We start from the raw sequence: 27,114 nt of genomic DNA, 5'->3' as shown, positions 1-27,114 counted from the left end.
ACTTGGCACTGGTGCCACCATGGGTCTGGTAACCATCCTGCCTATCGTAGCTTTTCAGGAGCCAGCCGGTCACTCCCAGCCATAGGCCCCGAGACACAAACCTCGGCCCGTTTCCCTGGCAAACAAAAGTAAGCTGCCGCGCTTCTGGATGGCAGATTGCAGGACGCATTTGGTACTATCAAACCAGCCCAACTTGGCACTGGTGCCACCTTGGGTCTGGGAACCATCCTGCGTATTGTGGATTCTAAGGAGCCAGCCGGCCACTCCCAGCCACAGGCCCCCAAACACAATAAACGGTACTTTTCCCTGGAAAACAAGACTCGCCTGCCAACTTTTTGATGGCAGATTGCAGGAGCCACTTGGTACTATCAAACCAGCCCAAATTGGCACTGGTGCCACCATGGGACGGGTAACCATCCTGCCTATCGTAGCTTTTCATGAGCCAGCCGGTCACTCCCAGCCATAGGCCCCCACAAAAAAACCTCGGCCCGTTTCCCTGGCAAACAAAAGTAAGCTACCCCGCTTCTGGATGGCAGATTGCAGGAGCCACTTTGCACCATCAAACTAGCCCGACTTGGCACTGGTGCCACCTCTGGTCTGGGAACCATCCTGCGTATCGTGGATTCTAATTAGCCAGCCGGCCACTCCCAGCCACAGGCCCCCAAACACAAACAAAGGCGCTTTTCCCTATAAAACAAAACTCGCCTGCCAACATTTGATGGCAGATTGCAGGAGCCACTTGGTACTATCAAACCAGCCCAACATGGCACTGGTGCCACCATGGGTCTGGTCACCATCCTGCCTATCGTAGCTTTTCAGGAGCCAGCAGGTCACTCCCAGCCATAGGCCCCCAGACACAAGCCTGGACCCGTTTCCCTGGCAAACAAAAGTAAGCTGCCCCGCTTGTGGATGGCAGATTGCAGGAGCCACTTGGTACTATCAAACCAGACCAGCTTGGCACTGGTGCCACCTCTGGTCTCGGAGCCATCCTGCATATCGTGGATTCTAAGGAGCCAGCCAGCCACTCCCAGCCACAGGCCCCCAAACACAAACAACAGCGCTTTTCCCTGGAAAACAAAACTCGCCTGCCAACTTTTTGATGGCAGATTGCAGGAGCCACTTGGTACTATCAAACCAGCCCAACTTGGAACTGCTGCCACCATGGGTCTGGTCACCATCCTGCCTATCGTAGCTTTTCAGGAGCCAGCCGGTCACTCCCAGCCATAGGCCCCCAGAAAAAAACCTCGGCCCGTTTCCCTGGCAAACAAAAGTAAGCTGCCCCTCTTCTGGATGGCAGATTGCAGGAGCCACTTTGCACCATCAAACTAGCCCGAATTGGCACTGCTGCCACCTCTGGTCTGGGACCCATCCTGCGTATCCTGGATTCAAATTAGCCATCCGGCCACTGCCAGCCACAGGCCCCCAAACACAAACAACGGCGCTTTTCCCTGGAAAACAAAACTCGCCTGCCAACATTTTGATGGCAGATTGCAGGAGCACTATCAAACCAGCCCTACTTGGCACTGGTGCCACCATGGGTCTGGTAACCATCCTGCCTATCGTAGCTTTTCAGGAGCCAGCCGGTCACTCCCAGCCATAGGCCCCCACAAAAATACCTCGGCCCGTTTCCCTAGCAAACAAAAGTAAGGTGCCGCGCTTCTGGATGGCAGATTGCAGGACGCACTTGGTACTATCAAACCAGCCCGACTAGGCACTGGTGCCACCTCTGGTCTGGGAACCATCCTGCGTATTGTGGATTCTAAGGAGCCAGCCGGCCACTCCCAGCCACAGGCCCCCAAACAAAAACAACGGCGCTTTTCCCTGGAAAACAAAACTCGCCTGCCAACTTTTTGATGGCAGATTGCAGGAGCCACTTGGTACTATCAAATCAGCCCAACTTGGCACTGGTGCCACCATGGGTCTGGTAACCATCCTGCCTATCGTAGCTTTTCAGGAGCCAGACGGTCACTCCCAGCCATAGGCCCCCAGAAAAAAACCTCGGCCCGTTTCCCTGGCAAACAAAAGTAAGCTACCCCGCTTCTGAATGGCAGATTGCAGGAGCCACTTTGCACCATACACTAGCCCGACTTGGCACTGGCGCCACCTCTGGTCTGGGAACCATCCTGCGTATCGTGGATTCTAATTAGCCAGCCGGCCACTCCCAGCCACAGGCCCCCAAACACAAACAAAGGCGCTTTTCCCTATAAAACAAAACTCGCCTGCCAACATTTGATGGCAGATTGCAGGAGCCACTTGGTACTATCAAACCAGCCCAACATGGCACTGGTGCCACCATGGGTCTGGTCACCATCCTGCCTATCGTAGCTTTTCAGGAGCCAGCAGGTCACTCCCAGCCATAGGCCCCCAGACACAAGCCTGGACCCGTTTCCCTGGCAAACAAAAGTAAGCTGCCCCGCTTGTGGATGGCAGATTGCAGGAGCCACTTGGTACTATCAAACCAGACCAGCTTGGCACTGGTGCCACCTCTGGTCTCGGAGCCATCCTGCATATCGTGGATTCTAAGGAGCCAGCCAGCCACTCCCAGCCACAGGCCCCCAAACACAAACAACAGCGCTTTTCCCTGGAAAACAAAACTCGCCTGCCAACTTTTTGATGGCAGATTGCAGGAGCCACTTGGTACTATCAAACCAGCCCAACTTGGAACTGCTGCCACCATGGGTCTGGTCACCATCCTGCCTATCGTAGCTTTTCAGGAGCCAGCCGGTCACTCCCAGCCATAGGCCCCCAGAAAAAAACCTCGGCCCGTTTCCCTGGCAAACAAAAGTAAGCTGCCCCTCTTCTGGATGGCAGATTGCAGGAGCCACTTTGCACCATCAAACTAGCCCGAATTGGCACTGCTGCCACCTCTGGTCTGGGACCCATCCTGCGTATCCTGGATTCAAATTAGCCATCTGGCCACTGCCAGCCACAGGCCCCCAAACACAAACAACGGCGCTTTTCCCTGGAAAACAAAACTCGCCTGCCAACATTTTGATGGCAGATTGCAGGAGCACTATCAAACCAGCCCTACTTGGCACTGGTGCCACCATGGGTCTGGTAACCATCCTGCCTATCGTAGCTTTTCAGGAGCCAGCCGGTCACTCCCAGCCATAGGCCCCCACAAAAATACCTCGGCCCGTTTCCCTAGCAAACAAAAGTAAGGTGCCGCGCTTCTGGATGGCAGATTGCAGGACGCACTTGGTACTATCAAACCAGCCCGACTAGGCACTGGTGCCACCTCTGGTCTGGGAACCATCCTGCGTATTGTGGATTCTAAGGAGCCAGCCGGCCACTCCCAGCCACAGGCCCCCAAACAAAAACAACGGCGCTTTTCCCTGGAAAACAAAACTCGCCTGCCAACTTTTTGATGGCAGATTGCAGGAGCCACTTGGTACTATCAAATCAGCCCAACTTGGCACTGGTGCCACCATGGGTCTGGTCACCATCCTGCCTATCGTAGCTTTTCAGGAGGCAGCCGGTCACTCCCAGCCATAGGCCCCCAGAAAAAAACCTCGGCCCGTTTCCCTGGCAAACAAAAGTAAGCTACCCCGCTTCTGAATGGCAGATTGCAGGAGCCACTTTGCACCATACACTAGCCCGACTTGGCACTGGCGCCACCTCTGGTCTGGGAACCATCCTGCGTATCGTGGATTCTAATTAGCCAGCCGGCCACTCCCAGCCACAGGCCCCCAAACAAAAACAAAGGCGCTTTTCCCTGGAAAACAAAACTCGCCTGCCAAATTTTCATGGCAGATTGCAGGAGCCACTTGGTACTATCAAACCAGCCCAACTTGGCACTGGTGCCACTATGGGTCTGGTAACCATCCTGCCTATCGTAGCTTTTCAGGAGGCAGCCGGTCACTCCCAGCCATAGGCCCCCAGACACAAATCTCGGCCCGTTTCTCTGGCAAACAAAAGTAAGCTACCCCGCTTCTGGATGGCAGATTGCAGGAACCATTTGGTACTGTCAAACGAGCCCGACTTGGCACTGGTGCCACCTTGGCTCTGGGAACCATCCTGCGTAACGTAGATTCTAAGGCGCCAGCCGGCCACTCCCAGCCACAGGCCCCCAAACACAAACAACGGTGCTTTTCCCTGGAAAACAAAACTCGCCTGCCAACATTTGATGGCAGATTGCAGGAGCCACTTGGTACTATCAAACCAGCCCAACATGGCACTGGTGCCACCATGGGTCTGGTCACCATCCTGCCTATCGTAGCTTTTCAGGAGCCAGCTGGTCACTCCCAGCCATAGGCCCCCAGACACAAACCTCGGCCCGTTTCCCTGGCAAACAAAAGTAAGCTGCATCGCTACTGGATAGCAGATTGCAGGACGCACTTGTTACTATCAACCCAACCCGACTTGGCACTGGTGCCACCTTGGGTCTGGGAACCATCCTGCATATCGTGGATTCTAAGGAGCCAGCCGGCCACTCCCAGCCACAGGCCCCCAAACAAAAACAACGGCGCTTTCCCTGGAAAACAAAACTCGCCTGCCAACTTTTTGATGGCAGATTGCAGGAGCCACTTGGTACTATCAAACCAGCCCAACTTGGCACTGGTGCCACCATGGGTCTGGTCACCATCCTGCCTATCGTAGCTTTTCAGGAGCCAGCCGGTAACTCCCAGCCATAGGCCCCCAGAAAAAACCTCGGCCTGTTTCTCTGGCAAACAAAAGTAAGCTGCCCTGCTTCTGGATGGCAGATTGCAGGAACCACTTGGTACAATCAAACCAGCCCAACTTGGCACTGGTGCCACCTCTGGTCTGGGAACCATCCTGCGTATCGTGGATTCTAATTAGCCAGCCGGCCACTCCCAGCCACAGGCCCCCAAACACAAACAACGGCGCTTGTCCCTGGAAAACAAAACTCGCCTGCCAACTTTTTGATGGCAGATTGCAGGAGCCACTTGGTACTATCAAACCAGCCCAACTTGGCACTGGGGCCACCATGGGTCTGGTCACCATCCTGCCTATCGTAGCTTTTCAGGACCTAGCGGGTCACTCCAAGATATAGGCCCCCAGAAAAAAACCTTGGCCCGTTTCCCTGGCAAACAAAAGTAAGCTGCCCCGCTTCCGGATGGCAGATTGCAGGAGCCACTTGGTAGTATCAAAGACCCCGACTTTGCACTGGTGCCACCTTGGGTCTGGGAACCATCCTGCGTATCGTGGATTCTAATTAGCCAGCCAGCCCCTCCCAGCCACAGGCCCCCAAACACAAACAATGGCGCTTTTCCCTGGAAAACAAAACTCGCCTGCCAACATTTTGATGGCACATTGCAGGAGCCACTTGGTACTATCAAATCAGCCCAACTTGGCACTGGTGCCACCATGGGTCTGGTCATCATCCTGCCTATCGTAGCTTTTCAGGAGCCAACCAGTCACTCCCAGCCATAGGCCCCCAGACACAAACCTCGGCCCGTTTCCCTGGCAAACAAAAGTAAGCTACCCCGCTTCTGGATGGCACATTGCAGGAGCCACTTTGCACCATCAAACTAGCCCGAATTGGCACTGGTGCCACCTCAGGTCTGGGAACCATGCTGCGTATCGTGGATTCTAAGGAGCCAGCCGGCCACTCCCAGCCACAGGCCCCCAAACAAAAACAACGGCGCTTTTCCCTGGGAAACAAAACTCGCCTGCCAACTTTTTGATGGCAGATTGCAGGAGCCAATTGGTACTATCAAACCAGCCCGACTTGGCACTGGTGCCACCTCTGGTCTGGGAACCATCCTGCGTATCGTGGATTCTAAGGAGCCAGCCGGCCACTCCCAGCCACAGGCCCCCAAACACAAACAACGGCGCTTTTCCCTGGAAAACAAAACTCGCCTGCCAACTTTTTGATGGCAGATTGCAGGAGCCACTTGGTACTATCAAACCAGCCCAACTTGGCACTGGTGCCACCATGGGTCTGGTCACCATCCTGCCTATCGTAGCTTTTCAGGAGCCAGCCGGTCACTCCCAGCCTTAGGCCCCCACAAAAAAATCCTGGCCCGTTTCCCTGGCAAAGAAAATTAAGCTACCCCGCTTCTGGATGGCAGATTGCAGGAGCCACTTTGCACCATCAAACTGGCCCGACTTGTCACTGGTTCCACCTCTGGTCTGGGAACCATCCTGCGTATCGTGGATTCTAATTAGCCAGCCGGCCACTCCCAGCCACAGGCCCCCAAACACAAACAAAGGCGCTTTTCCCTATAAAACAAAACTCGCCTGCCAACATTTGATGGCAGATTGCAGGAGCCACTTGGTACTATCAAACCAGCCCAACATGGCACTGGTGCCACCATGGGTCTGGTCACCATCCTGCCTATCGTAGCTTTTCAGGAGCCAGCCGGTCACTCCCAGCCATAGGCCCCCAGACACAAACCTCGGCCCTTTTCCCTGGCAAACAAAAGTAAGCTACCCCGCTTCTGGATGGCAGATTGCAGGAGCCACTTTGCACCATCAAACTAGCCCGAATTGGCACTGGTGCCACCTCAGGTCTGGGAACCATGCTGCGTATCGTGGATTCTAAGGAGCCAGTCGGCCACTCCCAGCCACAGGCCCCCAAACACAAACAACGGCGCTTTTCCCTGGAAAACAAAACTCGCCTGCCGACATTTTGACGGCAGATTGCAGGAGCCACTTGGTACAATCAAACCAGCCCGACTTGGCACTGGTGCCACCTCTGGTCTGGGAACCATCCTGCGTATCGTGGATTCTATGGAGCCAGCCGGCCACTCCCAGCCACAGGCCCCCAAACACAAACAATGGCGCTTTTCCCAGGAAAACAAAACTCGCCTGCCAACATTTTGATGGCACATCGCAGGAGCCACTTGGTACTATCAAATCAGCCCAAGTTGGCACTGGTGCCACCATGGGTCTGGTCACCATCCTGCCTATCGTAGCTTTTCAGGAGCCAGCCGGTCACTCCCAGCCATAGGCCCCCAGACACAAACCTCGGCCCGTTTCCCTGGCAAACAAAAGTAAGCTACCCCGCTTCTGGATGGCAGATTGCAGGAGCCACTTTGCACCATCAAACTAGCCCGACTTGGCACTGGTGCCACCTCAGGTCTGGGAACCATGCTGCGTATCGTGGATTCTAAGGAGCCAGTCGGCCACTCCCAGCCACAGGCCCCCAAACACAAACAACGGCGCTTTTCCCTGGAAAACAAAACTCGCCTGCCAACTTTTGGATGGCAGATTGCAGGAGCCACTTGGTACTATCAAACCAGCCCAACTTGGCACTGGTGCCGCCATGGGTCTGGTCAACATCCTGCCTATCGTAGCTTTTCAAGACCTAGCTGGTCACTCCCAGCCATAGGGCCCCAGACAAAAACCTCGGCCCGTTTCCCTGGCAAACAAAAGTAAGCTACCCCGCTTCTGGATGGCAGATTGCAGGACGCATTTGGTACTATCAAACCAGCCCAACTTGGCACTGGTGCCACCTTGGGTCTGGGAACCATCCTGCGTATTGTGGATTCTAAGGAGCCAGCCGGCCACTCCCAGCCACTGGCCCCCAAACACAATAAACGGTACTTTTCCCTGGAAAACAAGACTCGCCTGCCAACTTTTTGATGGCAGATTGCAGGAGCCACTTGGTACTATCAAACAAGCCCAACTTGGCACTGGTGCCACCATGGGTCTGGTAACCATCCTGCCTATCGTAGCTTTTCATGAGCCAGCCGGTCACTCCCAGCCATAGGCCCCCACAAAAAAACCTCGGCCCGTTTCCTTGGCAAACAAAAGTAAGCTACCCCGCTTCTGGATGGCAGATTGCAGGAGCCACTTTGCACCATCAAACTAGCCCGACTTGGCACTGGTGCCACCTCTGGTCTGGGAACCATCCTGCGTATCGTGGATTCTAATTAGCCAGCCGGCCACTCCCAGCCACAGGCCCCCAAACACAAACAAAGGCGCTTTTCCCTATAAAACAAAACTCGCCTGCCAACATTTGATGGCACATCGCAGGAGCCACTTGGTACTATCAAACCAGCCCAACATGGCACTGGTGCCACCATGGGTCTGGTCACCATCCTGCCTATCGTAGCTTTTCAGGAGCCAGCAGGTCACTCCCAGCCATAGGCCCCCAGACACAATCCTGGACCCGTTTCCCTGGCAAACAAAAGTAAGCTGCCCCGCTTCTGGATGGCAGATTGCAGGAGCCACTTGGTACTATCAAAACAGACCAGCTTGGCACTGGTGCCACCTCTGGTCTCGGAGCCATCCTGCATATCGTGGATTCTAAGGAGCCAGCCAGCCACTCCCAGCCACAGGCCCCCAAACACAAACAACAGCGCTTTTCCCTGGAAAACAAAACTCGCCTGCCAACTTTTTGATGGCAGATTGCAGGAGCCACTTGGTACTATCAAACCAGCCCAACTTGGAACTGCTGCCACCATGGGTCTGGTCACCATCCTGCCTATCGTAGCTTTTCAGGAGCCAGCCGGTCACTCCCAGCCATAGGCCCCCAGAAAAAAACCTCGGCCCGTTTCCCTGGCAAACAAAAGTAAGCTGCCCCTCTTCTGGATGGCAGATTGCAGGAGCCACTTTGCACCATCAAACTAGCCCGACTTGGCACTGGTGCCACCTCTGGTCTGGGACCCATCCTGCGTATCCTGGATTCAAATTAGCCATCCGGCCACTACCAGCCACAGGCCCCCAAACACAAACAACGGCGCTTTTCCCTGGAAAACAAAACTCGCCTGCCAAATTTTTGATGGCAGATTGTAGGAGCCACTTGGTACTATCAAACCAGCCCTACTTGGCACTGGTGCCACCATGGGTCTGGTAACCATCCTGCCTATCGTAGCTTTTCAGGAGCCAGCCGGTCACTCCCAGCCATAGGCCCCCACAAAAATACCTCGGCCCGTTTCCCTAGCAAACAAAAGTAAGGTGCCGCGCTTCTGGATGGCAGATTGCAGGACGCACTTGGTACTATCAAACCAGCCCGACTAGGCACTGGTGCCACCTCTGGTCTGGGAACCATCCTGCGTATCGTGGATTCTAAGGAGCCAGCCGGCCACTCCCAGCCACAGGCCCCCAAACAAAAACAACGGCGCTTTTCCCTGGAAAACAAAACTCGCCTGCCAACTTTTTGATGGCAGATTGCAGGAGCCACTTGGTACTATCAAATCAGCCCAACTTGGCACTGGTGCCACCATGGGTCTGGTAACCATCCTGCCTATCGTAGCTTTTCAGGAGCCAGACGGTCACTCCCAGCCATAGGCCCCCAGAAAAAAACCTCGGCCCGTTTCCCTGGCAAACAAAAGTAAGCTACCCCGCTTCTGAATGGCAGATTGCAGGAGCCACTTTGCACCATACACTAGCCCGACTTGGCACTGGCGCCACCTCTGGTCTGGGAACCATCCTGCGTATCGTGGATTCTAATTAGCCAGCCGGCCACTCCCAGCCACAGGCCCCCAAACAAAAACAAAGGCGCTTTTCCCTGGAAAACAAAACTCGCCTGCCAAATTTTCATGGCAGATTGCAGGAGCCACTTGGTACTATCAAACCAGCCCAACTTGGCACTGGTGCCACTATGGGTCTGGTAACCATCCTGCCTATCGTAGCTTTTCAGGAGGCAGCCGGTCACTCCCAGCCATAGGCCCCCAGACACAAATCTCGGCCCGTTTCTCTGGCAAACAAAAGTAAGCTACCCCGCTTCTGGATGGCAGATTGCAGGAACCATTTGGTACTGTCAAACGAGCCCGACTTGGCACTGGTGCCACCTTGGCTCTGGGAACCATCCTGCGTAACGTAGATTCTAAGGCGCCAGCCGGCCACTCCCAGCCACAGGCCCCCAAACACAAACAACGGTGCTTTTCCCTGGAAAACAAAACTCGCCTGCCAACATTTGATGGCAGATTGCAGGAGCCACTTGGTACTATCAAACCAGCCCGACTTGGCACTGGTGCCACCATGGGTCTGGTCACCATCCTGCCTATCGTAGCTTTTCAGGAGCCAGCTGGTCACTCCCAGCCATAGGCCCCCAGACACAAACCTCGGCTCGTTTCCCTGGCAAACAAAAGTAAGCTGCACCGCTACTGGATGGCAGATTGCAGGACGCACTTGGTACTATCAACCCAACCCGACTTGGCACTGGTGCCACCTTGGGTCTGGGAACCATCCTGCATATCGTGGATTCTAAGGAGCCAGCCGGCCACTCCCAGCCACAGGCCCCCAAACAAAAACAACGGCGCTTTCCCTGGAAAACAAAACTCGCCTGCCAACTGTTTGATGGCAGATTGCAGGAGCCACTTGGTACTATCAAACCAGCCCAACTTGGCACTGGTGCCACCATGGGTCTGGTAACCATCCTGCCTATCGTAGCTTTTCAGGAGCCAGCCGGTAACTCCCAGCCATAGGCCCTCAGAAAAAACCTCGGCCTGTTTCCCTGGCAAACAAAAGTAAGCTGCCCTGCTTCTGGATGGCAGATTGCAGGAACCACTTGGTACAATCAAACCAGCCCAACTTGGCACTGGTGCCACCTCTGGTCTGGGAACCATCCTGCGTATCGTGGATTCTAAGGAGCCAGCCGGCCACTCCCAGCCACAGGCCCCCAAACACAAACAACGGCGCTTTTCCCTGGAAAACAAAACTCGCCTGCCAACTTTTTGATGGCAGATTGCAGGAGCCACTTGGTACTATCAAACCAGCCCAACTTGGCACTGGTGCCACCATGGGTCTGGTCACCATCCTGCCTATCGTAGCTTTTCAGGACCTAGCGGGTCACTCCAAGATATAGGCCCCCAGAAAAAACCTCGGCCCGTTTCCCTGGCAAACAAAAGTAAGCTGCCCCGCTTCCGGATGGCAGATTGCAGGATCCACTTGGTAGTATCAAAGACCCCGACTTTGCACTGGTGCCACCTTGGGTCTGGGAACCATCCTGCGTATCGTGGATTCTAATTAGCCAGCCAGCCCCTCCCAGCCACAGGCCCCCAAACACAAACAATGGCGCTTTTCCCTGGGAAACAAAACTCGCCTGCCAACTTTTTGATGGCAGATTGCAGGAGCCAATTGGTACTATCAAACCAGCCCGACTTGGCACTGGTGCCAGCTCTGGTCTGGGAACCATCCTGCGTATCGTGGATTCTAAGGAGCCAGCCGGCCACTCCCAGCCACAGGCCCCCAAACACAAACAACGGCGCTTTTCCCTGGAAAACAAAACTCGCCTGCCAACTTTTTGATGGCAGATTGCAGGAGCCACTTGGTACTATCAAACCAGCCCAACTTGGCACTGGTGCCACCATGGGTCTGGTCACCATCCTGCCTATCGTAGCTTTTCAGGAGCCAGCCGGTCACTCCCAGCCATAGGCCCCCACAAAAAAATCCTGGCCCGTTTCCCTGGCAAAGAAAAGTAAGCTACCCCGCTTCTGGATGGCAGATTGCAGGAGCCACTTTGCACCATCAAACTGGCCCGACTTGTCACTGGTTCCACCTCTGGTCTGGGAACCATCCTGCGTATCGTGGATTCTAATTAGCCAGCCGGCCACTCCCAGCCACAGGCCCCCAAACACAAACAAAGGCGCTTTTCCCTATAAAACAAAACTCGCCTGCCAACATTTGATGGCAGATTGCAGGAGCCACTTGGTACTATCAAACCAGCCCAACATGGCACTGGTGCCACCATGGGTCTGGTCACCATCCTGCCTATCGTAGCTTTTCAGGAGGCAGCCGGTCACTCCCAGCCATAGGCCCCCAGACACAAACTTCGGCCCTTTTCCCTGGCAAACAAAAGTAAGCTACCCCGCTTCTGGATGGCAGATTGCAGGAGCCACTTTGCACCATCAAACTAGCCCGAATTGGCACTGGTGCCACCTCAGGTCTGGGAACCATGCTGCGTATCGTGGATTCTAAGGAGCCAGTCGGCCACTCCCAGCCACAGGCCCCCAAACACAAACAACGGCGCTTTTCCCTGGGAAACAAAACTCGCCTGCCGACATTTTGACGGCAGATTGCAGGAGCCACTTGGTACTATCAAACCAGCCCGACTTGGCACTGGTGCCACCTCTGGTCTGGGAACCATCCTGCGTATCGTGGATTCTATGGAGCCAGCCGGCCACTCCCAGCCACAGGCCCCCAAACACAAACAATGGCGCTTTTCCCAGGAAAACAAAACTCGCCTGCCAACATTTTGATGGCACATCGCAGGAGCCACTTGGTACTATCAAATCAGCCCAACTTGGCACTGGTGCCACCATGGGTCTGGTCACCATCCTGCCTATCGTAGCTTTTCAGGAGCCAGCCGGTCACTCCCAGCCATAGGCCCCCAGACACAAACCTCGGCCCTTTTCCCTGGCAAACAAAAGTAAGCTACCCCGCTTCTGGATGGCAGATTGCAGGAGCCACTTTGCACCATCAAACTAGCCCGACTTGGCACTGGTGCCACCTCAGGTCTGGGAAACATGCTGCGTATCGTGGATTCTAAGGAGCCAGTCGGCCACTCCCAGCCACAGGCCCCCAAACACAAACAACGGCGCTTTTCCCTGGAAAACAAAACTCGCCTGCCAACTTTTGGATGGCAGATTGCAGGAGCCACTTGGTACTATCAAACCAGCCCAACTTGGCACTGGTGCCGCCATGGGTCTGGTCAACATCCTGCCTATCGTAGCTTTTCAAGACCTAGCCGGTCACTCCCAGCCATAGGGCCCCAGACAAAAACCTCGGCCCGTTTCCCTGGCAAACAAAAGTAAGCTACCCCGCTTCTGGATGGCAGATTGCAGGACGCACTTGGTACTATCAAACCAGCCCAACTTGGCACTGGTGCCACCTTGGGTCTGGGAACCATCCTGCGTATTGTGGATTCTAAGGAGCCAGCCGGCCACTCCCAGCCACTGGCCCCCAAACACAATAAACGGTACTTTTCCCTGGAAAACAAGACTCGCCTGCCAACTTTTTGATGGCAGATTGCAGGAGCCACTTGGTACTATCAAACCAGCCCAAATTGGCACTGGTGCCACCATGGGTCTGGTAACCATCCTGCCTATCGTAGCTTTTCAGGAGCCAGCCGGTCACTCCCAGCGATAGGCCCCCACAAAAAAACCTCGGCCCGTTTCCCTGGCAAACAAAAGTAAGCTACCCCGCTTCTGGATGGCAGATTGCAGGAGCCACTTTGCACCATCAAACTAGCCCGACTTGGCACTGGTGCCACCTCTGGTCTGGGAACCATCCTGCGTATCGTGGATTCTAATTAGCCAGCCGGCCACTCCCAGCCACAGGCCCCCAAACACAAACAAAGGCGCTTTTCCCTATAAAACAAAACTCGCCTGCCAACATTTGATGGCAGATTGCAGGAGCCACTTGGTACTATCAAACCAGCCCAACATGGCACTGGTGCCACCATGGGTCTGGTCACCATCCTGCCTATCGTAGCTTTTCAGGAGCCAGCAGGTCACTCCCAGCCATAGGCCCCCAGACACAAGCCTGGACCCGTTTCCCTGGCAAACAAAAGTAAGCTGCCCCGCTTGTGGATGGCAGATTGCAGGAGCCACTTGGTACTATCAAACCAGACCAGCTTGGCACTGGTGCCACCTCTGGTCTCGGAGCCATCCTGCATATCGTGGATTCTAAGGAGCCAGCCAGCCACTCCCAGCCACAGGCCCCCAAACAAAAACAACAGCGCTTTTCCCTGGAAAACAAAACTCGCCTGCCAACTTTTTGATGGCAGATTGCAGGAGCCACTTGGTACTATCAAACCAGCCCAACTTGGAACTGCTGCCACCATGGGTCTGGTCACCATCCTGCCTATCGTAGCTTTTCAGGAGCCAGCCGGTCACTCCCAGCCATAGGCCCCCAGAAAAAAACCTCGGCCCGTTTCCCTGGCAAACAAAAGTAAGCTGCCCCTCTTCTGGATGGCAGATTGCAGGAGCCACTTTGCACCATCAAACTAGCCCGAATTGGCACTGCTGCCACCTCTGGTCTGGGACCCATCCTGCGTATCCTGGATTCAAATTAGCCATCCGGCCACTGCCAGCCACAGGCCCCCAAACACAAACAACGGCGCTTTTCCCTGGAAAACAAAACTCGCCTGCCAACTTTTTGATGGCAGATTGCAGGAGCCACTTGGTACTATCAAACCAGCCCTACTTGGCACTGGTGCCACCATGGGTCTGGTAACCATCCTGCCTATCGTAGCTTTTCAGGAGCCAGCCGGTCACTCCCAGCCATAGGCCCCCACAAAAATACCTCGGCCCGTTTCCCTAGCAAACAAAAGTAAGGTGCCGCGCTTCTGGATGGCAGATTGCAGGACGCACTTGGTACTATCAAACCAGCCCGACTAGGCACTGGTGCCACCTCTGGTCTGGGAACCATCCTGCGTATCGTGCATTCTAAGGAGCCAGCCGGCCACTCCCAGCCACAGGCCCCCAAACAAAAACAACGGCGCTTTTCCCTGGAAAACAAAACTCGCCTGCCAACTTTTTGATGGCAGATTGCAGGAGCCACTTGGTACTATCAAATCAGCCCAACTTGGCACTGGTGCCACCATGGGTCTGGTAACCATCCTGCCTATCGTAGCTTTTCAGGAGCCAGCCGGTCACTCCCAGCCATAGGCCCCCAGAAAAAAACCTCGGCCCGTTTCCCTAGCAAACAAAAGTAAGCTACCCCGCTTCTGAATGGCAGATTGCAGGAGCCACTTTGCACCATCAAACTAGCCCGACTTGGCACTGGCGCCACCTCTGGTCTGGGAACCATCCTGCGTATCGTGGATTCTAATTAGCCAGCCGGCCACTCCCAGCCACAGGCCCCCAAACAAAAACAAAGGCGCTTTTCCCTGGAAAACAAAACTCGCCTGCCAAATTTTCATGGCAGATTGCAGGAGCCACTTGGTACTATCAAACCAGCCCAACTTGGCACTGGTGCCACTATGGGTCTGGTAACCATCCTGCCTATCGTAGCTTTTCAGGAGGCAGCCGGTCACTCCCAGCCATAGGCCCCCAGACACAAACCTCGGCCCGTTTCCCTGGCAAACAAAAGTAAGCTGCACCGCTACTGGATGGCAGATTGCAGGACGCACTTGGTACTATCAACCCAACCCGACTTGGCACTGGTGCCACCTTGGGTCTGGGAACCATCCTGCATATCGTGGATTCTAAGGAGCCAGCCGGCCACTCCCAGCCACAGGCCCCCAAACAAAAACAACGGCGCTTTCCCTGGAAAACAAAACTCGCCTGCCAACTGTTTGATGGCAGATTGCAGGAGCCACTTGGTACTATCAAACCAGCCCAACTTGGCACTGGTGCCACCATGGGTCTGGTAACCATCCTGCCTATCGTAGCTTTTCAGGAGCCAGCCGGTAACTCCCAGCCATAGGCCCTCAGAAAAAACCTCGGCCTGTTTCCCTGGCAAACAAAAGTAAGCTGCCCTGCTTCTGGATGGCAGATTGCAGGAACCACTTGGTACAATCAAACCAGCCCAACTTGGCACTGGTGCCACCTCTGGTCTGGGAACCATCCTGCGTATCGTGGATTCTAAGGAGCCAGCCGGCCACTCCCAGCCACAGGCCCCCAAACACAAACAACGGCGCTTTTCCCTGGAAAACAAAACTCGCCTGCCAACTTTTTGATGGCAGATTGCAGGAGCCACTTGGTACTATCAAACCAGCCCAACTTGGCACTGGTGCCACCATGGGTCTGGTCACCATCCTGCCTATCGTAGCTTTTCAGGACCTAGCGGGTCACTCCAAGATATAGGCCCCCAGAAAAAACCTCGGCCCGTTTCCCTGGCAAACAAAAGTAAGCTGCCCCGCTTCCGGATGGCAGATTGCAGGATCCACTTGGTAGTATCAAAGACCCCGACTTTGCACTGGTGCCACCTTGGGTCTGGGAACCATCCTGCGTATCGTGGATTCTAATTAGCCAGCCAGCCCCTCCCAGCCACAGGCCCCCAAACACAAACAATGGCGCTTTTCCCTGGGAAACAAAACTCGCCTGCCAACTTTTTGATGGCAGATTGCAGGAGCCAATTGGTACTATCAAACCAGCCCGACTTGGCACTGGTGCCACCTCTGGTCTGGGAACCATCCTGCGTATCGTGGATTCTAAGGAGCCAGCCGGCCACTCCCAGCCACAGGCCCCCAAACACAAACAACGGCGCTTTTCCCTGGAAAACAAAACTCGCCTGCCAACTTTTTGATGGCAGATTGCAGGAGCCACTTGGTACTATCAAACCAGCCCAACTTGGCACTGGTGCCACCATGGGTCTGGTCACCATCCTGCCTATCGTAGCTTTTCAGGAGCCAGCCGGTCACTCCCAGCCATAGGCCCCCACAAAAAAATCCTGGCCCGTTTCCCTGGCAAAGAAAAGTAAGCTACCCCGCTTCTGGATGGCAGATTGCAGGAGCCACTTTGCACCATCAAACTGGCCCGACTTGTCACTGGTTCCACCTCTGGTCTGGGAACCATCCTGCGTATCGTGGATTCTAATTAGCCAGCCGGCCACTCCCAGCCACAGGCCCCCAAACACAAACAAAGGCGCTTTTCCCTATAAAACAAAACTCGCCTGCCAACATTTGATGGCAGATTGCAGGAGCCACTTGGTACTATCAAACCAGCCCAACATGGCACTGGTGCCACCATGGGTCTGGTCACCATCCTGCCTATCGTAGCTTTTCAGGAGCCAGCCGGTCACTCCCAGCCATAGGCCCCCAGACACAAACTTCGGCCCTTTTCCCTGGCAAACAAAAGTAAGCTACCCCGCTTCTGGATGGCAGATTGCAGGAGCCACTTTGCACCATCAAACTAGCCCGAATTGGCACTGGTGCCACCTCTGGTCTGGGAACCATGCTGCGTATCGTGGATTCTAAGGAGCCAGTCGGCCACTCCCAGCCACAGGCCCCCAAACACAAACAACGGCGCTTTTCCCTGGGAAACAAAACTCGCCTGCCGACATTTTGACGGCAGATTGCAGGAGCCACTTGGTACTATCAAACCAGCCCGACTTGGCACTGGTGCCACCTCTGGTCTGGGAACCATCCTGCGTATCGTGGATTCTATGGAGCCAGCCGGCCACTCCCAGCCACAGGCCCCCAAACACAAACAATGGCGCTTTTCCCAGGAAAACAAAACTCGCCTGCCAACATTTTGATGGCACATCGCAGGAGCCACTTGGTACTATCAAATCAGCCCAACTTGGCACTGGTGCCACCATGGGTCTGGTCACCATCCTGCCTATCGTAGCTTTTCAGGAGCCAGCCGGTCACTCCCAGCCATAGGCCCCCAGACACAAACCTCGGCCCTTTTCCCTGGCAAAGAAAAGTAAGCTACCCCGCTTCTGGATGGCAGATTGCAGGAGCCACTTTGCACCATCAAACTAGCCCGACTTGGCACTGGTGCCACCTCAGGTCTGGGAAACATGCTGCGTATCGTGGATTCTAAGGAGCCATCCGGCCACTGCCAGCCACAGGCCCCCAAACACAAACAACGGCGCTTTTCCCTGGAAAACAAAACTCGCCTGCCAACTTTTGGATGGCAGATTGCAGGAGCCACTTGGTACTATCAAACCAGCCCAACTTGGCACTGGTGCCGCCATGGGTCTGGTCAACATCCTGCCTATCGTAGCTTTTCAAGACCTAGCCGGTCACTCCCAGCCATAGGGCCCCAGACAAAAACCTCGGCCCGTTTCCCTGGCAAACAAAAGTAAGCTACCCCGCTTCTGGATGGCAGATTGCAGGACGCACTTGGTACTATCAAACCAGCCCAACTTGGCACTGGTGCCACCTTGGGTCTGGGAACCATCCTGCGTATTGTGGATTCTAAGGAGCCAGCCGGCCACTCCCAGCCACTGGCCCCCAAACACAATAAACGGTACTTTTCCCTGGAAAACAAGACTCGCCTGCCAACTTTTTGATGGCAGATTGCAGGAGCCACTTGGTACTATCAAACCAGCCCAAATTGGCACTGGTGCCACCATGGGACGGGTAACCATCCTGCCTATCGTAGCTTTTCATGAGCCAGCCGGTCACTCCCAGCGATAGGCCCCCACAAAAAAACCTCGGCCCGTTTCCCTGGCAAACAAAAGTAAGCTACGCCGCTTCTGGATGGCAGATTGCAGGAGCCACTTTGCACCATCAAACTAGCCCGACTTGGCACTGGTGCCACCTCTGGTCTGGGAACCATCCTGCGTATCGTGGATTCTAATTAGCCAGCCGGCCACTCCCAGCCACAGGCCCCCAAACACAAACAAAGGCGCTTTTCCCTATAAAACAAAACTCGCCTGCCAACATTTGATGGCAGATTGCAGGAGCCACTTGGTACTATCAAACCAGCCCAACATGGCACTGGTGCCACCATGGGTCTGGTCACCATCCTGCCTATCGTAGCTTTTCAGGAGCCAGCAGGTCACTCCCAGCCATAGGCCCCCAGACACAAGCCTGGACCCGTTTCCCTGGCAAACAAAAGTAAGCTGCCCCGCTTGTGGATGGCAGATTGCAGGAGCCACTTGGTACTATCAAACCAGACCAGCTTGGCACTGGTGCCACCTCTGGTCTCGGAGCCATCCTGCATATCGTGGATTCTAAGGAGCCAGCCAGCCACTCCCAGCCACAGGCCCCCAAACACAAACAACAGCGCTTTTCCCTGGAAAACAAAACTCGCCTGCCAACTTTTTGATGGCAGATTGCAGGAGCCACTTGGTACTATCAAACGAGCCCAACTTGGAACTGCTGCCACCATGGGTCTGGTCACCATCCTGCCTATCGTAGCTTTTCAGGAGCCAGCCGGTCACTCCCAGCCATAGGCCCCCAGAAAAAAACCTCGGCCCGTTTCCCTGGCAAACAAAAGTAAGCTGCCCCTCTTCTGGATGGCAGATTGCAGGAGCCACTTTGCACCATCAAACTAGCCCGAATTGGCACTGCTGCCACCTCTGGTCTGGGACCCATCCTGCGTATCCTGGATTCAAATTAGCCATCCGGCCACTGCCAGCCACAGGCCCCCAAACACAAACAACGGCGCTTTTCCCTGGAAAACAAAACTCGCCTGCCAACTTTTTGATGGCAGATTGCAGGAGCCACTTGGTACTATCAAACCAGCCCTACTTGGCACTGGTGCCACCATGGGTCTGGTAACCATCCTGCCTATCGTAGCTTTTCAGGAGCCAGCCGGTCACTCCCAGCCATAGGCCCCCACAAAAATACCTCGGCCCGTTTCCCTAGCAAACAAAAGTAAGGTGCCGCGCTTCTGGATGGCAGATTGCAGGACGCACTTGGTACTATCAAACCAGCCCGACTAGGCACTGGTGCCACCTCTGGTCTGGGAACCATCCTGCGTATCGTGGATTCTAAGGAGCCAGCCGGCCACTCCCAGCCACAGGCCCCCAAACAAAAACAACGGCGCTTTTCCCTGGAAAACAAAACTCGCCTGCCAACTTTTTGATGGCACATCGCAGGAGCCACTTGGTACTATCAAATCAGCCCAACTTGGCACTGGTGCCACCATGGGTCTGGTAACCATCCTGCCTATCGTAGCTTTTCAGGAGCCAGCCGGTCACTCCCAGCCATAGGCCCCCAGAAAAAAACCTCGGCCCGTTTCCCTGGCAAACAAAAGTAAGCTACCCCGCTTCTGAATGGCAGATTGCAGGAGCCACTTTGCACCATACACTAGCCCGACTTGGCACTGGCGCCACCTCTGGTCTGGGAACCCTCCTGCGTATCGTGGATTCTAATTAGCCAGCCGGCCACTCCCAGCCACAGGCCCCCAAACAAAAACAAAGGCGCTTTTCCCTGGAAAACAAAACTCGCCTGCCAAATTTTCATGGCAGATTGCAGGAGCCACTTGGTACTATCAAACCAGCCCAACTTGGCACTGGTGCCACTATGGGTCTGGTAACCATCCTGCCTATCGTAGCTTTTCAGGAGGCAGCCGGTCACTCCCAGCCATAGGCCCCCAGACACAAATCTCGGCCCGTTTCTCTGGCAAACAAAAGTAAGCTACCCCGCTTCTGGATGGCAGATTGCAGGAAACATTTGGTACTGTCAAACGAGCCCGACTTGGCACTGGTGCCACCTTGGCTCTGGGAACCATCCTGCGTAACGTAGATTCTAAGGCGCCAGCCGGCCACTCCCAGCCACAGGCCCCCAAACACAAACAACGGTGCTTTTCCCTGGAAAACAAAACTCGCCTGCCAACATTTGATGGCAGATTGCAGGAGCCACTTGGTACTATCAAACCAGCCCAACTTGGCACTGGTGCCACCATGGGTCTGGTCACCATCCTGCCTATCGTAGCTTTTCAGGAGCCAGCCGGTCACTCCCAGCCATAGGCCCCCACAAAAAAATCCTGGCCCGTTTCCCTGGCAAAGAAAAGTAAGCTACCCCGCTTCTGGATGGCAGATTGCAGGAGCCACTTTGCACCATCAAACTGGCCCGACTTGTCACTGGTTCCACCTCTGGTCTGGGAACCATCCTGCGTATCGTGGATTCTAATTAGCCAGCCGGCCACTCCCAGCCACAGGCCCCCAAACACAAACAAAGGCGCTTTTCCCTATAAAACAAAACTCGCCTGCCAACATTTGATGGCAGATTGCAGGAGCCACTTGGTACTATCAAACCAGCCCAACATGGCACTGCTGCCACCATGGGTCTGGTCACCATCCTGCCTATCGTAGCTTTTCAGGAGCCAGCCGGTCACTCCCAGCCATAGGCCCCCAGACACAAACTTCGGCCCTTTTCCCTGGCAAACAAAAGTAAGCTACCCCGCTTCTGGATGGCAGATTGCAGGAGCCACTTTGCACCATCAAACTAGCCCGAATTGGCACTGGTGCCACCTCTGGTCTGGGAACCATGCTGCGTATCGTGGATTCTAAGGAGCCAGTCGGCCACTCCCAGCCACAGGCCCCCAAACACAAACAACGGCGCTTTTCCCTGGGAAACAAAACTCGCCTGCCGACATTTTGACGGCAGATTGCAGGAGCCACTTGGTACTATCAAACCAGCCCGACTTGGCACTGGTGCCACCTCTGGTCTGGGAACCATCCTGCGTATCGTGGATTCTATGGAGCCAGCCGGCCACTCCCAGCCACAGGCCCCCAAACACAAACAATGGCGCTTTTCCCAGGAAAACAAAACTCGCCTGCCAACATTTTGATGGCACATCGCAGGAGCCACTTGGTACTATCAAATCAGCCCAACTTGGCACTGGTGCCACCATGGGTCTGGTCACCATCCTGCCTATCGTAGCTTTTCAGGAGCCAGCCGGTCACTCCCAGCCATAGGCCCCCAGACACAAACCTCGGCCCTTTTCCCTGGCAAAGAAAAGTAAGCTACCCCGCTTCTGGATGGCAGATTGCAGGAGCCACTTTGCACCATCAAACTAGCCCGACTTGGCACTGGTGCCACCTCAGGTCTGGGAAACATGCTGCGTATCGTGGATTCTAAGGAGCCATCCGGCCACTGCCAGCCACAGGCCCCCAAACACAAACAACGGCGCTTTTCCCTGGAAAACAAAACTCGCCTGCCAACTTTTGGATGGCAGATTGCAGGAGCCACTTGGTACTATCAAACCAGCCCAACTTGGCACTGGTGCCGCCATGGGTCTGGTCAACATCCTGCCTATCGTAGCTTTTCAAGACCTAGCCGGTCACTCCCAGCCATAGGGCCCCAGACAAAAACCTCGGCCCGTTTCCCTGGCAAACAAAAGTAAGCTACCCCGCTTCTGGATGGCAGATTGCAGGACGCACTTGGTACTATCAAACCAGCCCAACTTGGCACTGGTGCCACCTTGGGTCTGGGAACCATCCTGCGTATTGTGGATTCTAAGGAGCCAGCCGGCCACTCCCAGCCACTGGCCCCCAAACACAATAAACGGTACTTTTCCCTGGAAAACAAGACTCGCCTGCCAACTTTTTGATGGCAGATTGCAGGAGCCACTTGGTACTATCAAACCAGCCCAAATTGGCACTGGTGCCACCATGGGACGGGTAACCATCCTGCCTATCGTAGCTTTTCATGAGCCAGCCGGTCACTCCCAGCGATAGGCCCCCACAAAAAAACCTCGGCCCGTTTCCCTGGCAAACAAAAGTAAGCTACCCCGCTTCTGGATGGCAGATTGCAGGAGCCACTTTGCACCATCAAACTAGCCCGACTTGGCACTGGTGCCACCTCTGGTCTGGGAACCATCCTGCGTATCGTGGATTCTAATTAGCCAGCCGGCCACTCCCAGCCACAGGCCCCCAAACACAAACAAAGGCGCTTTTCCCTATAAAACAAAACTCGCCTGCCAACATTTGATGGCAGATTGCAGGAGCCACTTGGTACTATCAAACCAGCCCAACATGGCACTGGTGCCACCATGGGTCTGGTCACCATCCTGCCTATCGTAGCTTTTCAGGAGCCAGCAGGTCACTCCCAGCCATAGGCCCCCAGACACAAGCCTGGACCCGTTTCCCTGGCAAACAAAAGTAAGCTGCCCCGCTTGTGGATGGCAGATTGCAGGAGCCACTTGGTACTATCAAACCAGACCAGCTTGGCACTGGTGCCACCTCTGGTCTCGGAGCCATCCTGCATATCGTGGATTCTAAGGAGCCAGCCAGCCACTCCCAGCCACAGGCCCCCAAACACAAACAACAGCGCTTTTCCCTGGAAAACAAAACTCGCCTGCCAACTTTTTGATGGCAGATTGCAGGAGCCACTTGGTACTATCAAACGAGCCCAACTTGGAACTGCTGCCACCATGGGTCTGGTCACCATCCTGCCTATCGTAGCTTTTCAGGAGCCAGCCGGTCACTCCCAGCCATAGGCCCCCAGAAAAAAACCTCGGCCCGTTTCCCTGGCAAACAAAAGTAAGCTGCCCCTCTTCTGGATGGCAGATTGCAGGAGCCACTTTGCACCATCAAACTAGCCCGAATTGGCACTGCTGCCACCTCTGGTCTGGGACCCATCCTGCGTATCCTGGATTCAAATTAGCCATCCGGCCACTGCCAGCCACAGGCCCCCAAACACAAACAACGGCGCTTTTCCCTGGAAAACAAAACTCGCCTGCCAACTTTTTGATGGCAGATTGCAGGAGCCACTTGGTACTATCAAACCAGCCCTACTTGGCACTGGTGCCACCATGGGTCTGGTAACCATCCTGCCTATCGTAGCTTTTCATGAGCCAGCCGGTCACTCCCAGCCATAGGCCCCCACAAAAATACCTCGGCCCGTTTCCCTAGCAAACAAAAGTAAGGTGCCGCGCTTCTGGATGGCAGATTGCAGGACGCACTTGGTACTATCAAACCAGCCCGACTAGGCACTGGTGCCACCTCTGGTCTGGGAACCATCCTGCGTATCGTGGATTCTAAGGAGCCAGCCGGCCACTCCCAGCCACAGGCCCCCAAACAAAAACAACGGCGCTTTTCCCTGGAAAACAAAACTCGCCTGCCAACTTTTTGATGGCACATCGCAGGAGCCACTTGGTACTATCAAATCAGCCCAACTTGGCACTGGTGCCACCATGGGTCTGGTAACCATCCTGCCTATCGTAGCTTTTCAGGAGCCAGCCGGTCACTCCCAGCCATAGGCCCCCAGAAAAAAACCTCGGCCCGTTTCCCTGGCAAACAAAAGTAAGCTACCCCGCTTCTGAATGGCAGATTGCAGGAGCCACTTTGCACCATACACTAGCCCGACTTGGCACTGGCGCCACCTCTGGTCTGGGAACCCTCCTGCGTATCGTGGATTCTAATTAGCCAGCCGGCCACTCCCAGCCACAGGCCCCCAAACAAAAACAAAGGCGCTTTTCCCTGGAAAACAAAACTCGCCTGCCAAATTTTCATGGCAGATTGCAGGAGCCACTTGGTACTATCAAACCAGCCCAACTTGGCACTGGTGCCACTATGGGTCTGGTAACCATCCTGCCTATCGTAGCTTTTCAGGAGGCAGCCGGTCACTCCCAGCCATAGGCCCCCAGACACAAATCTCGGCCCGTTTCTCTGGCAAACAAAAGTAAGCTACCCCGCTTCTGGATGGCAGATTGCAGGAAACATTTGGTACTGTCAAACGAGCCCGACTTGGCACTGGTGCCACCTTGGCTCTGGGAACCATCCTGCGTAACGTAGATTCTAAGGCGCCAGCCGGCCACTCCCAGCCACAGGCCCCCAAACACAAACAACGGTGCTTTTCCCTGGAAAACAAAACTCGCCTGCCAACATTTGATGGCAGATTGCAGGAGCCACTTGGTACTATCAAACCAGCCCAACATGGCACTGGTGCCACCATGGGTCTGGTCACCATCCTGCCTATCGTAGCTTTTCAGGAGCCAGCTGGTCACTCCCAGCCATAGGCCCCCAGACACAAACCTCGGCCCGTTTCCCTGGCAAACAAAAGTAAGCTGCATCGCTACTGGATAGCAGATTGCAGGACGCACTTGGTACTATCAACCCAACCCGACTTGGCACTGGTGCCACCTTGGGTCTGGGAACCATCCTGCATATCGTGGATTCTAAGGAGCCAGCCGGCCACTCCCAGCCACAGGCCCCCAAACAAAAACAACGGCGCTTTCCCTGGAAAACAAAACTCGCCTGCCAACTGTTTGATGGCAGATTGCAGGAGCCACTTGGTACTATCAAACCAGCCCAACTTGGCACTGGTGCCACCATGGGTCTGGTCACCATCCTGCCTATCGTAGCTTTTCAGGAGCCAGCCGGTAACTCCCAGCCATAGGCCCCCAGAAAAAACCTCGGCCTGTTTCCCTGGCAAACAAAAGTAAGCTGCCCTGCTTCTGGATGGCAGATTGCAGGAACCACTTGGTACAATCAAACCAGCCCAACTTGGCACTGGTGCCACCTCTGGTCTGGGAACCATCCTGCGTATCGTGGATTCTAAGGAGCCAGCCGGCCACTCCCAGCCACAGGCCCCCAAACACAAACAACGGCGCTTTTCCCTGGAAAACAAAACTCGCCTGCCAACTTTTTGATGGCAGATTGCAGGAGCCACTTGGTACTATCAAACCAGCCCAACTTGGCACTGGTGCCACCATGGGTCTGGTCACCATCCTGCCTATCGTAGCTTTTCAGGACCTAGCGGGTCACTCCAAGATATAGGCCCCCAGACACAAACCTCGGCCCGTTTCCCTGGCAAACAAAAGTAAGCTGCCCCGCTTCCGGATGGCAGATTGCACGATCCACTTGGTAGTATCAAAGACCCCGACTTTGCACTGGTGCCACCTTGGGTCTGGGAACCATCCTGCGTATCGTGGATTCTAATTAGCCAGCCAGCCCCTCCCAGCCACAGGCCCCCAAACACAAACAATGGCGCTTTTCCCTGGAAAACAAAACTCGCCTGCCAACATTTTGATGGCACATTGCAGGAGCCACTTGGTACTATCAAATCAGCCCAAATTGGCACTGGTGCCACCATGGGTCTGGTCATCATCCTGCCTATCATAGCTTTTCAGGAGCCAGCCGGTCACTCCCAGCCATAGGCCCCCGACACAAACCTCGGCCCGTTTCCCTGGCAAACAAAAGTAAGCTACCCCGCTTCTGGATGGCACATTGCAGGAGCCACTTTGCACCATCAAACTAGCCCGAATTGGCACTGGTGCCACCTCAGGTCTGGGAACCATGCTGCGTATCGTGGATTCTAAGGAGCCAGTCGGCCACTCCCAGCCACAGGCCCCCAAACACAAACAACGGCGCTTTTCCCTCGGAAACAAAACTCGCCTGCCAACTTTTTGATGGCAGATTGCAGGAGCCAATTGGTACTATCAAACCAGCCCGACTTGGCACTGGTGCCACCTCTGGTCTGGGAACCATCCTGCGTATCGTTGATTCTAAGGAGACAGCCGGCCACTCCCAGCCACAGGCCCCCAAACACAAACAACGGCGCTTTTCCCTGAAAAACAAAACTCGCCTGCCAACTTTTTGATGGCAGATTGCAGGAGCCACTTGGTACTATCAAACCAGCCCAACTTGGCACTGGTGCCACCATGGGTCTGGTCACCATCCTGCCTATCGTAGCTTTTCAGGAGCCAGCCGGTCACTCCCAGCCATAGGCCCCCACAAAAAAATCTCGGCCCGTTTCCCTGGCAAACAAAAGTAAGCTACCCCGCTTCTGGATGGCAGATTGCAGGAGCCACTTTGCACCATCAAACCAGCCCGACTTGGCACTGGTGCAACCTCTGGTCTGGGAACCATCCTGCGTATCGTGGATTCTAATTAGCCAGCCGGCCACTCCCAGCCACAGGCCCCCAAACACAAACAAAGGCGCTTTTCCCTATAAAACAAAACTCGCCTGCCAACATTTGATGGCAGATTGCAGGAGCCACTTGGTACTATCAAACCAGCCCAACATGGCACTGGTGCCACCGTGGGTCTGGTCACCATCCGCCCTTCGTAGCTTTTCAGGAGCCAGCCGGTCACTCCCAGCCATAGGCCCCCAGACACAAACCTCGGCCCTTTTCCCTGGCAAACAAAAGTAAGCTACCCCGCTTCTGGATGGCAGATTGCAGGAGCCACTTTGCACCATCAAACTAGCCCGAATTGGCACTGGTGCCACCTCAGGTCTGGGAACCATGCTGCGTATCGTGGATTCTAAGGAGCCAGTCGGCCACTCCCAGCCACAGGCCCCCAAACACAAACAACGGCGCTTTTCCCTGGGAAACAAAACTCGCCTGCCAACATTTTGACGGCAGATTGCAGGAGCCACTTGGTACAATCAAACCAGCCCGACTTGGCACTTGTGTCACCTCTGGTCTGGGAACCATCCTGCGTATCGTGGATTCTATGGAGCCAGCCAGCCACTCCCAGCCACAGGCCCCCAAACACAAACAAAGGCGCTTTTCCCAGGAAAACAAAACTCGCCTGCCAACTTTTTGATGGCACATCGCAGGAGCCACTTGGTACTATCAAATCAGCCCAACTTGGCACTGGTGCCACCATGGGTCTGGTCACCATCCTGCCTATCGTAGCTTTTCAGGAGCCAGCCGGTCACTCCCAGCCATAGGCCCCCAGACACAAACCTCGGCCCTTTTCCCTAGCAAACAAAAGTAAGCTACCCCGCTTCTGGATGGCAGATTGCAGGAGCCACTTTGCACCATCAAACTAGGCCGACTTGGCACTGGTGCCACCTCAGGTCTGGGAACCATGCTGCGTATCGTGGATTCTAAGGAGCCAGTCGGCCACTCCCAGCCACAGGCCCCCAAACACAAACAACAGCGCTTTTCCCTGGGAAAC

Source organism: Melospiza georgiana, chromosome 3, assembly GCF_028018845.1.
Source record: "Melospiza georgiana isolate bMelGeo1 chromosome 3, bMelGeo1.pri, whole genome shotgun sequence".
NCBI classification, from domain to species: domain Eukaryota; kingdom Metazoa; phylum Chordata; class Aves; order Passeriformes; family Passerellidae; genus Melospiza; species Melospiza georgiana.
This window is presented reverse-complemented; position numbering follows the sequence as displayed.